Source organism: Schistocerca cancellata, chromosome 3, assembly GCF_023864275.1.
Source record: "Schistocerca cancellata isolate TAMUIC-IGC-003103 chromosome 3, iqSchCanc2.1, whole genome shotgun sequence".
Classification (NCBI taxonomy): domain Eukaryota; kingdom Metazoa; phylum Arthropoda; class Insecta; order Orthoptera; family Acrididae; genus Schistocerca; species Schistocerca cancellata.
In genome coordinates, this window is record NC_064628.1 from 899,913,986 (window position 1) to 899,926,064 (window position 12,079).

The following is a 12,079-nucleotide window of genomic DNA, read 5'->3' on the forward strand; positions in this document are numbered from 1 at the left end:
TAGGGAAGGTGGTTTGGGGATTTCATAGGGATGAACTAAGAGGTTACGAAGGTTAGGTGGACGGCGGAAAGACACTCTTGGTGGAGTGGGGAGGATTTCATGAAGGATGGATCTCAGTTCAGGGCAGGATTTGAGGAAGTCGTATCCCTGCTGGAGAGTCACATTCAGAATCTGATCCAGTCCCGGAAAGTATCCTGTCACAAGTGGGGCACTTTTGGGGTTCTTCTGTGGAAGGTTCCGGGTTTGAGGAGATGAGGAAGTGGCTCTGGTTATTTGCTTCTGTACCAGGTCGGGAGGGTAGTTACGGGATGCAAAAGCTGTTTTCAGGTTGTTGGTGTAATGATTCAAGTATTCCGGTCTGGAGCAGATTTGTTTGCCACGAAGACCTAGGCTGTAGGGAAGGGACTGTTTGATGTGGAATGGGTGGCAGCTGTCATAATGGAGGTACTGTTGCTTGTTGGTGGGTTTGATGTGGATGGACGTGTGAAGCTGGCCATTGGACAGGTGGAGGTCAATGTCAAGGAAAGTGGCATGGGATTTAGAGTAGGACCAGGTGAATCTGATGGAACCAAAGGAGTTGAGGTTGGAGAGGAAATTCTGGAGTTCTTCTTCACTGTGAGTCCAGATCATGAAAATGTCATCAATAAATCTGTACCAAACTTCGGGTTGGCAGGCCTGGGTAACCAAGAAGGCTTCCTCTAAGCGACCCATGAATAGGTTGGCGTACGAGGGGGCCATCCTGGTACCCATGGCTGTTCCCTTTAATTGTTGGTATGTCTGGCCTTCAAAAGTGAAGAAGTTGTGGGTCAGGATGAAGCTGGCTAAGGTAATGAGGAAAGAGGTTTTAGGTAGGGCGGCAGGTGATCGGCGTGAAAGGAAGTGCTCCATCGCAGCGAGGCCCTGGACATGCGGAATATTTGTGTATAAGGAAGTGGCATCAATGGTTACAAGGATGGTTTCTGGGGGTAACAGACTGGGTAGGGATTCCAGGCGTTCGAGAAGGTGGTTGGTGTCTTTGATGAAGGATGGGAGACTGCATGTAATGGGTTGAAGGTGTTGATCTACATAGGCAGAGATGCGTTCTGTGGGGGCTTGGTAAACAGCTACAATGGGACGGCCAGGATGATTGGGTTTGTGAATTTTGGGAAGAAGGTAAAAGGTAGGGGTGCGGGGTGTTGGTGGGGTCAGGAGGTTGATGGAGTCAGGTGAAAGGTTTTGTAGGGGGCCTAAGGTTCTGAGGATTCCTTGAAGCTCCGCCTGGACATCAGGAATGGGATTACCATGGCAAACTTTGTAAGTAGTGTTGTCTGAAAGCTGACGCAGTCCCTCAGCCACATACTCACGACGATCAAGTACCACAGTCGTGGAACCCTTGTCCGTCGGAAGAATGACGATGGATTGGTCAGCCTTCAGATCACGGATAGCCTGGGCTTCAGCAGTGGTGATGTTGGGAGTAGGATTAAGGTTTTTTAAGAAGGACTGAGAGGCAAGGCTGGAAGTCAGAAATTCCTGGAAGGTTAGGAGAGGGTGATTTTGAGGAAGAGGAGGTGGGTCCCGCTGTGACGGAGGACGGAACTGTTCCAGGCATGGTTCAATTTGGATAGTATCTTGGGGAGTTGGATCATTAGGAGTAGGATTAGGATCATTTTTCTTCGTGGCAAAGTGATATTTCCAGCAGAGAGTACGGGTGTAGGACAGTAAATCTTTGACAAGGGCTGTTTGGTTAAATCTGGGAGTGGGGCTGAAGGTGAGGCCTTTGGATAGGACAGAGGTTTCGGATTGGGAGAGAGGTTTGGAGGAGAGGCTAACTACTGAATTGGGTTGTTGTGGTTCCAGATTGTGTTGATTGGAATTTTGAGGTTTTGGAGGGAGTGGAGCTGGAAGTGGGAGATTGAGTAGATGGGAGAGACTAGGTTTGTGTGCAATGAGAGGAGGTTGAGGTTTGCTGGAATGGTTGTGAAGGGTGAGTGAGTTGCCTTTCCGGAGGTGGGAAACCAGGAGATTGGATAGTTTTTTAAGGTGGAGGGTGGCATGCTGTTCTAATTTGCGGTTGGCCTGTAGGAGGATGCTCTGAACAACCGGTGTGGATGTGGGAGAGGAAAGATTGAGGACTTTTATTAGGGACAGGAGTTGATGGGTGTGTTGATTGGCTGAGTGGATGTGTAGGTGAAGGATTAGGTGGGTGAGGGCAATGGATTGTTCGGTTTGGAACTGGTATAGGGACTGATGGAAACCCATATCCTTTTGTCTTTCCTTCTCCTTCCCTCTTTCCTGACGAGGCAACCGTTGGTTGCGAAAGCTAGATTTTTGTGTGTATGTTTGTGTTTGTTTGTGTGTCTATCGACCTGCCAGCGCTTTTGTTTGGTAAGTCTCATCATCTTTCTTTTTATATATATATATATATATATATATATATATATATATATATATCAACTGATGACTACAACATCATCATTTATAATGTGCACAAAGTGTCTGATCTTTCAGATATGTCTGTAATTCCTTTGTGTCTTGATTCCCTCAGACACACACAGATATGTACAATTTTGTTTCTGCTGTTTTTTCCCAAACATTTGAGGCTTTAATGAAACAAATTAGTTACACGTGTATCATTCAAAGTATTTTCCATCGCTGGCCACTACTTTCTCCCATCTTTGGGGCAGTGTATGAATCCTGTGTCGAAAAAATTGTTCATCTTTTGAAGTGATCCATGAATCGATCCAGTTTGTTACTTCTTCATGAGATTGGAAGTGTTGGTCAGCCAGCCCATGTGCCATTGATCTAAACAGGTGATAGTCAGAGGGCGCAATGTCTGGAGAATATGGCGGGTCGAGTAGGACTTCCCATTTTAACATTTCCAAGTACATTTTGACCTCTTTTGCAACCCAGGGTCGAGCGTTGTTGTGCTGAAAAATCATTTATCGTGCCTCTCACTGTATTGCAGCAGTTTGTCTTTTAATGCTCTGCTCAAAAACATTAATTGCATTCAATAACGAGCACCTGTGATTGTCTCATTTGGTTTTAACACCTCATAGTACACGACACCGAGCTGGTCCCACAAAATACATAACATGATCTTGGAGCCTTGAATATTCGGTTTGGCCGTCGACGTCGTAGCATGGCTGGGATATCCCCATGATTTTTTGTGTTTAGGGTTATCATAATGAACCCATTTTTCATCCCCGGTCACAATGTGATGCAGAAATCCCTTCCGTTTTTGCTCTGAAGCAACTGTTCACAAACACACAATCGCCGTTCAACGTCTCTTTGTTTCAGCTCACACGGGACCCAAGTTCCTTCATTCTGAATCATGCCCATAGCCTTGAGACATTTTGAAATGGCTCCCACTAATTGTGCCAATTATTCTTGAGTTTGACGTGTGTCTTCACTCAGCAATGTCTCCAATTCTGCATCTTCAAAAATATTCTCTCTTCCTCCACTATGCTGGTCTACGACGTTAAAATCACTGTTCTTGAAGTGTTGAAACCACTCATGACATGTTCTTTCACTAATAGCGCCCTTTCTATGTGTACCTGAGAGAATTCAATGAGACTCAGCTGCTGTTTTCTTCATATTGAAACAAAACAGTAACACCTCCCTCAAATGACAAGAATTAGGCTTGTAAACTGACAGTTTCAATCAAGATCAATTTTATGATACAGACACAAATGGACTAATGTTTGAATGAGGTTATGTTGACTGAGGTCCAAGCTAACTGCCTGATGTGTGCTATTTGTTTCTTTCAACCGCTACTTACCACTGTCGCCACCTATCGGCAAACGGTGGAAGCAAAGCTGTACACCTTGTGTACACACACACACACATATACACTCCATTGCTCAACAGAGTTCCCATGTACATATCTTCAGCACTCATATCAGAGGTAGTTTACTATCTTCATTAATGAAGAACATCTTTGAATTCTAACATACAATTGCCATAGATGAGATGTACACACTTTATGAAGTTCATCATGTCATAAACATAGTGTGTGTTGCTCTAAATCTCTCATAAAATCAGAGGAAAAAATGATGACTTTTTTTCAAGAATCTAAATAATTATTTGTTGCAAATAGTTCATGTATCAGATGGTGAGAAAATAATTTGAAATTAGGAACAAGATCTTTTGTTCATCATACCCAACTCTATAATCAACTTAGATACCTCTGAACCAATCTGATGGTATAAAATCATCATTACCTTTTGTTTAGCACCTTCCCTGTGATCTTCTTTTCATTCAAAATTAATTGTGAGAACATTAATGCACATGATTTTGGTTTATTGTAAAACGTATTTTGTAATTCTTACAAATCCTTGCCTTTTGTTTCAGGTGAAACAGTAGAACAATGTCTGGAAACTTGAAAATTATAAGTGTGACGATAGCCAATGTAGCTGTTGCAATGTTGGTCTTTGTGGTTTTAATGTGGTAAGTCTAGAACAATACGTGCCTTGCAGTTCTTCCACACAAGCCATAGTTATTTCCTCCATAGTTAACTAGCCATTGACAATGTATTCTATACATGAATTGCACACATTTTCTGTTTATTAGTGGAGAGAAATAATGCATAGAATTGTAGTTAACTGAGAGTTAATATATCCCATACAACAGGCCATGCAGTACCTTTGACAGAATTCTATTATTGAAGAAGATTCCTCATAAAACACACAGTACAGCATAATTCTGTTGACACTCTATTTGTCAGTTAACTCTTGAAATAATATAAATACACTGCAATAACACATGTAACAGATCAAACCCTGCATTAGTGTCTAATGTAACTGAAGAGACTTTTCCACCTGCGAAACATTATATTCACGCAATTTATTATACAGTAATTAAGCTGACCTGAACCAGATGATAATGGAATCATATCTTTCACACGAACATAACAACAAATAAATAAGACTGGAAGAGGAATATAGACCCACAGACCTGTAATATCCCATGAACTCCCATTTATTTTGCTAGAATAATTCCTCATTAGGGCTCTCCTCAGATTACAGATATTTTGCACTGTTTTCCTTAATATATTTTGAGCTAATTTTTGACACTTCATATTTCAAGGGAGCTGGTCACATGCTTTCTGTAACAGGTCCCCTTCAAACTGTGAGCTGTATCATAATGATTACAGCAGAGACTGTTCAAGAAATTCTAGTGCTGAATGTTCCAACCAGTTGAACGAGGAAGACAAAGAGACATTTAATAAAGCGAGGGGTAAGTTACCCGTGTTTTTCTGTATTTTGTCTTTGGTACACTATGCCAAACAGTGTCATAGGTAGGAAAGTACGATTGCTTTACAACAATTCTTTTTCATTTTTTCCCCAAACTGACAGTGCACCGTAAAATGATATGAGAATTTGCTGATTCCTGTGGTTTTAGCTAAGTATATCACTACTACTCAGAAATTTTACTTGTCATATATTTGGTAGAATGTTGCTTGCAACAGCTTTATTTTTCCTGTTCCTAACTTATTAACAAATGATGATGTAACTATTCTGCTCACATTTATTATGTAAATTAAAATATTATTTCACACATTTCATTGTATTCTAAATATTGAAGAGTTACCTGCAAATGATAAGAAAATAGTTTTCTACACAGGAAAAAAATACACTATTGTGTTAATATTTATCTTGATGTATTGAGGGTGTCCATGATTGTTGAGCAAGCTATTATATCTTTCTCATACATTGCAGAGGCCCATGGCTCATATCTTTTCGGATTGTGCTGGATTCTTATGGAAATATCATGGTTTTACTTTTTGAAATGAAAGTACAACAAATGACCTGTAAATTTTCTTCATTTATTCATAAAACTGTTCAAATGAATAACTAAGATGCAAGTCTCCATAACAACTTATTACCACCCCCACTCACTACCAATACTCAACAGTTCTCTCCCTGACTTACCTAATACATGCACTTATGTAGCTTACTGACAGTGTGTGTCTTTTTTACAATATTATTGTAATAATGCCTTTTCATAATTTACAATGGGTACAAATTTGCAGAAATTAATTTATGTGCAACAACAAGGTTAGCAGAAAACATAGCCATATTTTACATAAAACAGTTTTGTAAAATGCAGAGCTATCCAATGCTAAGCATTGTGAGATGAATATTTTAACAATTAATATTACAACATGTAAGTTTATCTATAAAATAAATTGGTATAGTTCTGACTCTAATTCTACAGTTTTTAATATTTTATACAACATAAATTGTTCCAGTACATAATGAAGGCTAGTAAACTGAAAATTCCAGAATGAGATTTTCACTTTGCAGTGGAGTGTGTGCTGATATGAAACTTCCTGGCAGATTAAAACTGTGTGCCAGACTGAGACTCAAACTCGGTACCTGTGCCTTTCGCAGGCAAGTACTCTACCAACTGAGCTACCCAAGCATGACTCCACCCCATCCCCACAGCTTTAATTCCACCAGTACCTCATCTCCTACCTTCCAAACTTTACAGAAGCTCTCCTGCGAACGTTGCAGAACTAGCACTCCTGAAAGAAAGGATATTGCGGAGACATGGCTTAGCCAGAGCTCAATACTTACATTTTGTTCAATGAAAAGAAATCTCCTGGACTTTGGCGCCGAGGACTCCCTATCATTTTCAACGAACAATGACTCACTCTAACATGTACACAGAAACACTAAATCCGTATTGAGAAAAACACTGAACGAATCAGTATCCAATCCTATAACCATTGATTTATTGTCTGAAAAAGTAAATAATAGAGCCAAGATATAAATGTTTATTGATAATGGTACATGCATTCATATTAATAATTTCTAACTACACAGTATGTATAAAAGTGAACCTTCAGTATTGCTAGATGAGCAGAAAATGGACGAATTCTTTCAATCATTTATATCTGAGGGCTCTCAACACAGAGGAGAACTTCAACATGTGTCCTGTAATGCTTTTGCTTTCATTTATTTGTCCAAATGTACCTGTAAATTTAGAGGAAATCATATCAAGGAAATGGATCATGCAAGTTTGTAAATAAAAAAGTACAGTCAAAACAATACAAGATTGTACAATATATATAGTAACACAGAATAATACAAAATCATAGAATATGTAGTACCATAACTTTATGTACATGTATGCCTATGGTATTATAATTGCATAGTCTGTTTGCCATAGGTCATTACTTTTGATGTCCCTAAACTGTAAGCCTTATACATATTACAATATTTAAGCAGAGATTTTACATCACACAACAGCTGTCCATTACATATGCAAATATAATACAAAATTTAGGGGAGACAGACAATTTTTTCAGTTTTGCCTTAATATAAACATTACACTAGTCTGCATTTTGAAACTTTTTGTTAGATGATTTGTTGAAAGTAGCTGTTCTTGAATTAATTTTTTATGCTGATTCTAGAAATAACGACTGTTTTTGTCTATCATGTCAGCTTTTTACACAAAATGAGAAGTTATATTTTGATGAGTTTCACTTCTGAGTCCACAAATACAGAGGGGTCAAAAAGAAAAAAAAAAAAAAAAGTATACACTGTTTGAAAGTCCATGACTTACAAACTACTGACAGAGTTGTCTCATTTTTGGTGAAAGTGTAGCTTAAAGTCCAACTTAAAGATATCACTGTAGGTGTTTGAAATGGTCACCATTAACATCCACACACAATGACGCCGAACTGCAGCATGAACTACTGACTGCAACATGTTCAGTTGGATATTTGCACATGAATGTATGATGGATTCTCGAAGTTCATCCAATGTGCATGGCTTTTGTCAATAAATGACGTCCTTCAGTGTTCCCCACAGTTAAAAGTCCAGAGGAGTTAGGTCTGGGGAATGTGGTGGATACTCCACAGCACCTGTATGGCCTAACCATCTTCCTGGTAGATTTTCGTCGAGATACACCCTAACACGATTTTGGTAGTTGGCTGGGGCACCATCTTGTTGAAAATAAACTCTTCCATCTCCATACAAGTCTCAGATGGCAGGTAAAATGGATGTCTGAAGCTTCTGAAGGTACAGCTCACCAGTGCGACTCAATCCAGTTTCACGGGCACACTGTCTCACAGCTTCTGTGGTGAGTGAGTGAATTGTTGTAACACATGACAGGAGTTAGCTGGACTTGTTACTGTTACAGGTCATCCAGATCATTGTTTGTGTACATCTTCGCTGGCTCTGTTTGATACTCATTTCAACATTGCTCTTGAACCTCATTAATGTTTTCGTACTTAAAATACCACTTCAAAAGTGAGTTCCTTTCATCGAATGCCATGCGCCAGCCATGTTTACTCGAGTAACTAGGTGCAACTAATAACAAAACACTGACTATGTGGCGACTGTCATCTGACAAAACAAAACAATGCAATACAACACTTATGTGGCGAATGCAGGAACTACAAATCAAAGATGAGACAACTCTGTCAATTAGTTTGCCAGTTATGAACTTTTAAACAGTGGATACATTTTTTTGAACCCCTCTGTATATTCTAACACCATTTCACACAAGGTGGATTTTTAATCAAAACATATTTAAAAAATAAAATACATTTAAAAAATACTCCTCAGAACTCCCCTAATTTGTTTCTTGACTACATTGCATAAAACAAGAAGTCAACAGTGTTCCATAAATTTTTAAAATTCAAAATGGTTCAAATGGTTCTGAGCACTATGGGACTTAACATCTGTGGTCATCAGTCCCCTAGAACTTAGAACTACTTAAACCTAACTAACCTAAGGACATCACACACATCCATGCTCGAGGCAGGATTCGAACCTGCGACCGTAGCAGTCGCGCGGTTCCGGACTGAGCGCCTGACCCGCTAGACCACCACGGCCGGCAAATTTTTTATAAACTTTCTCTTCTTTGACTTCCTTGCAGGTCCTTGGATACAATGACTGTCCCTCTTCAACAAACATCCAACAGTAGTCAGCTAACATAGCCCGCTTGTACCTCCTCTTAATATCTCATTGAAGTCTTTCACTCTGCTCATCAAATCTCATATGAGAGCATTAAGTTCACTCTGAGAGAACAGTTATGGAGTAGAGTCACATTGAGGCTGGTGGACATCACTATCATCTTCAGTAATTGCATCAACTCCATTTTCCTTATCATCTTCTGCCACATTCTCCACAACAGCTGGAGGAAGAGGAGCAATGAGATCTTCTCCATGTGCAAACTGGCCAAATGGCTGAATCTATGCTTGGTTACACAATTTGCCTCTTATCTTTTGAACTGCACCCCTGAACATTAAATAAGCAGAAGTAACACCCATTAAGTTGATTTTTATGTTCCCTCCATACCATTGGAATCACAGATGGCATGCATGTTTTCTTTTCTTTTGCCCGCACTCTTAACCTTTCCACACAATAGCAGCAAACTGTCTATGGCATCCATCTGCTGTGCTGGTCACCAAGTTTCAGTTTAGATAAGCACAGTAAGATTTTTACATAAAGTCTGTTTAGCAACTGTATAATTTCCAAAATGTAACAGAAAATATTTAGATTTTTCACACACTTGCGTATTGACATAGTTAGTAACTATCAACAATAGGTGAAGTGTTTTATTAATACTGTTTTAAATATACAGAATGATCAAAATATAGCACTGGTAACCCAAGCCAGCTAGACAAGCAACACTTTCAGGGTCACACAACAACAATTAGCATCAACAGGTGTGACAACCTTAAGGTATACAGAGTCCTACTGAAAAAATTCCTTCCATAATCTAGTGGTACAGCAATATATCTTTGGAGTCAAATTACGGCTAAGCTGTACTTGGTAGGAAAAAAACTAAATCCAGATTTGGAATCAGCATAAAAAGCTGAGGTAGTATCACATAGGAGTTTTCAGTCATCTGATAGCATAAACATTTTCTGACAATTATCAGAAAATGTTTATTGGCCTACATATTGATTTACTAAATAGAAACATTGTTAGGACAGAAATTTTTTAAATTGTGCTATAAACATTCCACGTGGGAAAAATATATCTAAAAAGGAAGATGGTGAGACTTACCAAACAAAAGCGCTGGCATGTCGATAGACACACAAACAAACACAAACATACACACAAAATTCAAGCTTTCGCAACCAACGGTTGCCTCATCAGGAAAGAGGGAAGGAGAGGGAAAGATGAAAGGATTTGGGTTTTAAGGGAGAGGGTAAGGAGTCATTCCAATCCCGGGAACAGAAAGACTTACCTTAGGGGGAAAAAAGGACAGGTATACACTCGCGCACACACACACATATCCATCCGCATATACACAGACATAAGCAGACATTTGTAAAGGCAAAGAGTTTGGGCAGAGTTGATTGACAGGTGAGGTATGAGTGGCGGCAACTTGAAATTAGCGGAGATTGAGGCCTGGCGGATAACAAGAAGAGAGCATATACTGAAGGGCAAGTTCCCATCTCCAGAGTTCTGACAGGTTGGTGTTAGTGGGAAGTATCCAGATAACCCAGACGGTGTAACACTGTGCCAAGATGTGCTGGCCATGCACCAAGGCATGTTTAGCCACAGGGTGATCCTCATTACCAGCAAACACTGTCTGCCTGTGTCCATTCATGCGAATGGACAGTTTGTTCCTGGTCATTCCCACACAGAAAGCGTCACAGTGTAGGCAGGTCAGTTGGTAAATCACGAGGGTGCTTTCACATGTGGCTCTTCCTTTGATCGTGTACACCTTCCGGATTACAGGACTGGAGTAGGTGGTGGTGGGAGGGTGCATGGGACAGGTTTTTCACCGGGGGAAGTTACAAGGGTAGGAGCCAGAGGGTAGGGGAGGTGGTTTGGGGATTTCATAGGGATGAACTAAGAGGTTACGAAGGTTAGGTAGATGGCTGAAAGACACTCTTGGTGGAGTGGGGAGGATTTCATGAAGGATGGATCTCATTTCAGGGCAGGATTTGAGGAAGTTGTATCCCTGCTGGAGAGCCACATTCAGAGTCTGATCCAGTCCCAGAAAGTATCCTGTCACAAGTGGGGCACTTTTGGGGTTCTTCTGTGGGAGGTTATGGGTTTGAGGGGATGAGGAAGTGGCTCTGGTTGTTTGCTTCTGTACCATGTCGGGAGGGTACATGCGGGATGCGAAAGCTGTTTTCAGGTTGTTGGTGTAATGGTTCAGGGATTCTGGACTGGAACCTTTGTGCACGTCATTGTCTACCAACCCAAGTTCACCACAGGATCAACATAGCTCAGCTTTTACCAACACTTTTTCGCGTTTTTTCACGCCTTTTTTCACACCAGATCTCCAGTTGCTTTCTAGTTCACCTTTATCTCTCCCCATATATTTTTGTTTTCATTTTCACTTCAGCCTCATGTTACACTTTCCACCTTCTAATACCATGTCACCCTAACAACACCCCCACAATGACCCCATTAAGTTTTATTTACATTCCCTCCGCAAACATGCCTTCGCCCTAGCCAGATTACGCTCCCATATTTTATTTTCTCAGGCTTGTCTGACATTTGGCGTTACCCCCAAAGGCCTCACACTTAAAGTTCCCATCTCTGGCTGTAACCCTTCTTTCCATCAGTCCCTATACCAGTTCCAAACTGAACAATCCATTGCCCTCACTCACCTAATCCTTCACCTACACATCAACTCAGCCAATGAACACACCCGTCAACTCCTATCCTTAATAAAAGTCCTCAATCTTTCCTCTCCAACATCCACACCGGCTGTTCACAGCATCCTCCTTGAGGCCAGCCACAAATTAGAACAGCATGCCACCCTCCACCTCAAAAAACTATCCAATCTCCTGTTTTCCCACCTCCGGAAAGGCAACTCACTCACCCTTCACAACCTTTCCAGCAAACCTTAACCACCTCTCATTGCACACAGACCCAGTCTCTCCCATCTACTCAATCTCCCACTTCTAGCCCCACTTCCCCCAAAACCTCAAAATTCCAATCAACACAATCTGGAACCACAACACCCTAATTCAGTAGTTAACCTTTCATCCAAACCTCTCTTCCAATCTCTGTCCTATCCAAAGGCCTCACCGTCAGCCCCACTCCCAGATTCAACCAAACAGCCCTCGTCAAAGATTTACTGTCCTACACTCATACTCTCTGCTGGAAATATCACT

The 12,079-nt window shown here is 40.7% G+C and overlaps 1 long non-coding RNA gene across 1 annotated transcript in view; it reads left to right on the top strand.

Moving 5' to 3' along the window:
• Positions 1-4,356: 4,356 nt before the first annotated feature.
• Positions 4,357-12,079, top strand: part of LOC126177157 (uncharacterized) — a 32,769-nt gene continuing 25,046 nt past the window's right edge. Inside the window, exons 1-2 of the long non-coding RNA XR_007535759.1 lie at positions 4,357-4,425; positions 5,093-5,214. This is a non-coding gene — a long non-coding RNA (uncharacterized LOC126177157). The remainder of the gene's footprint in view (positions 4,426-5,092; positions 5,215-12,079) is intronic.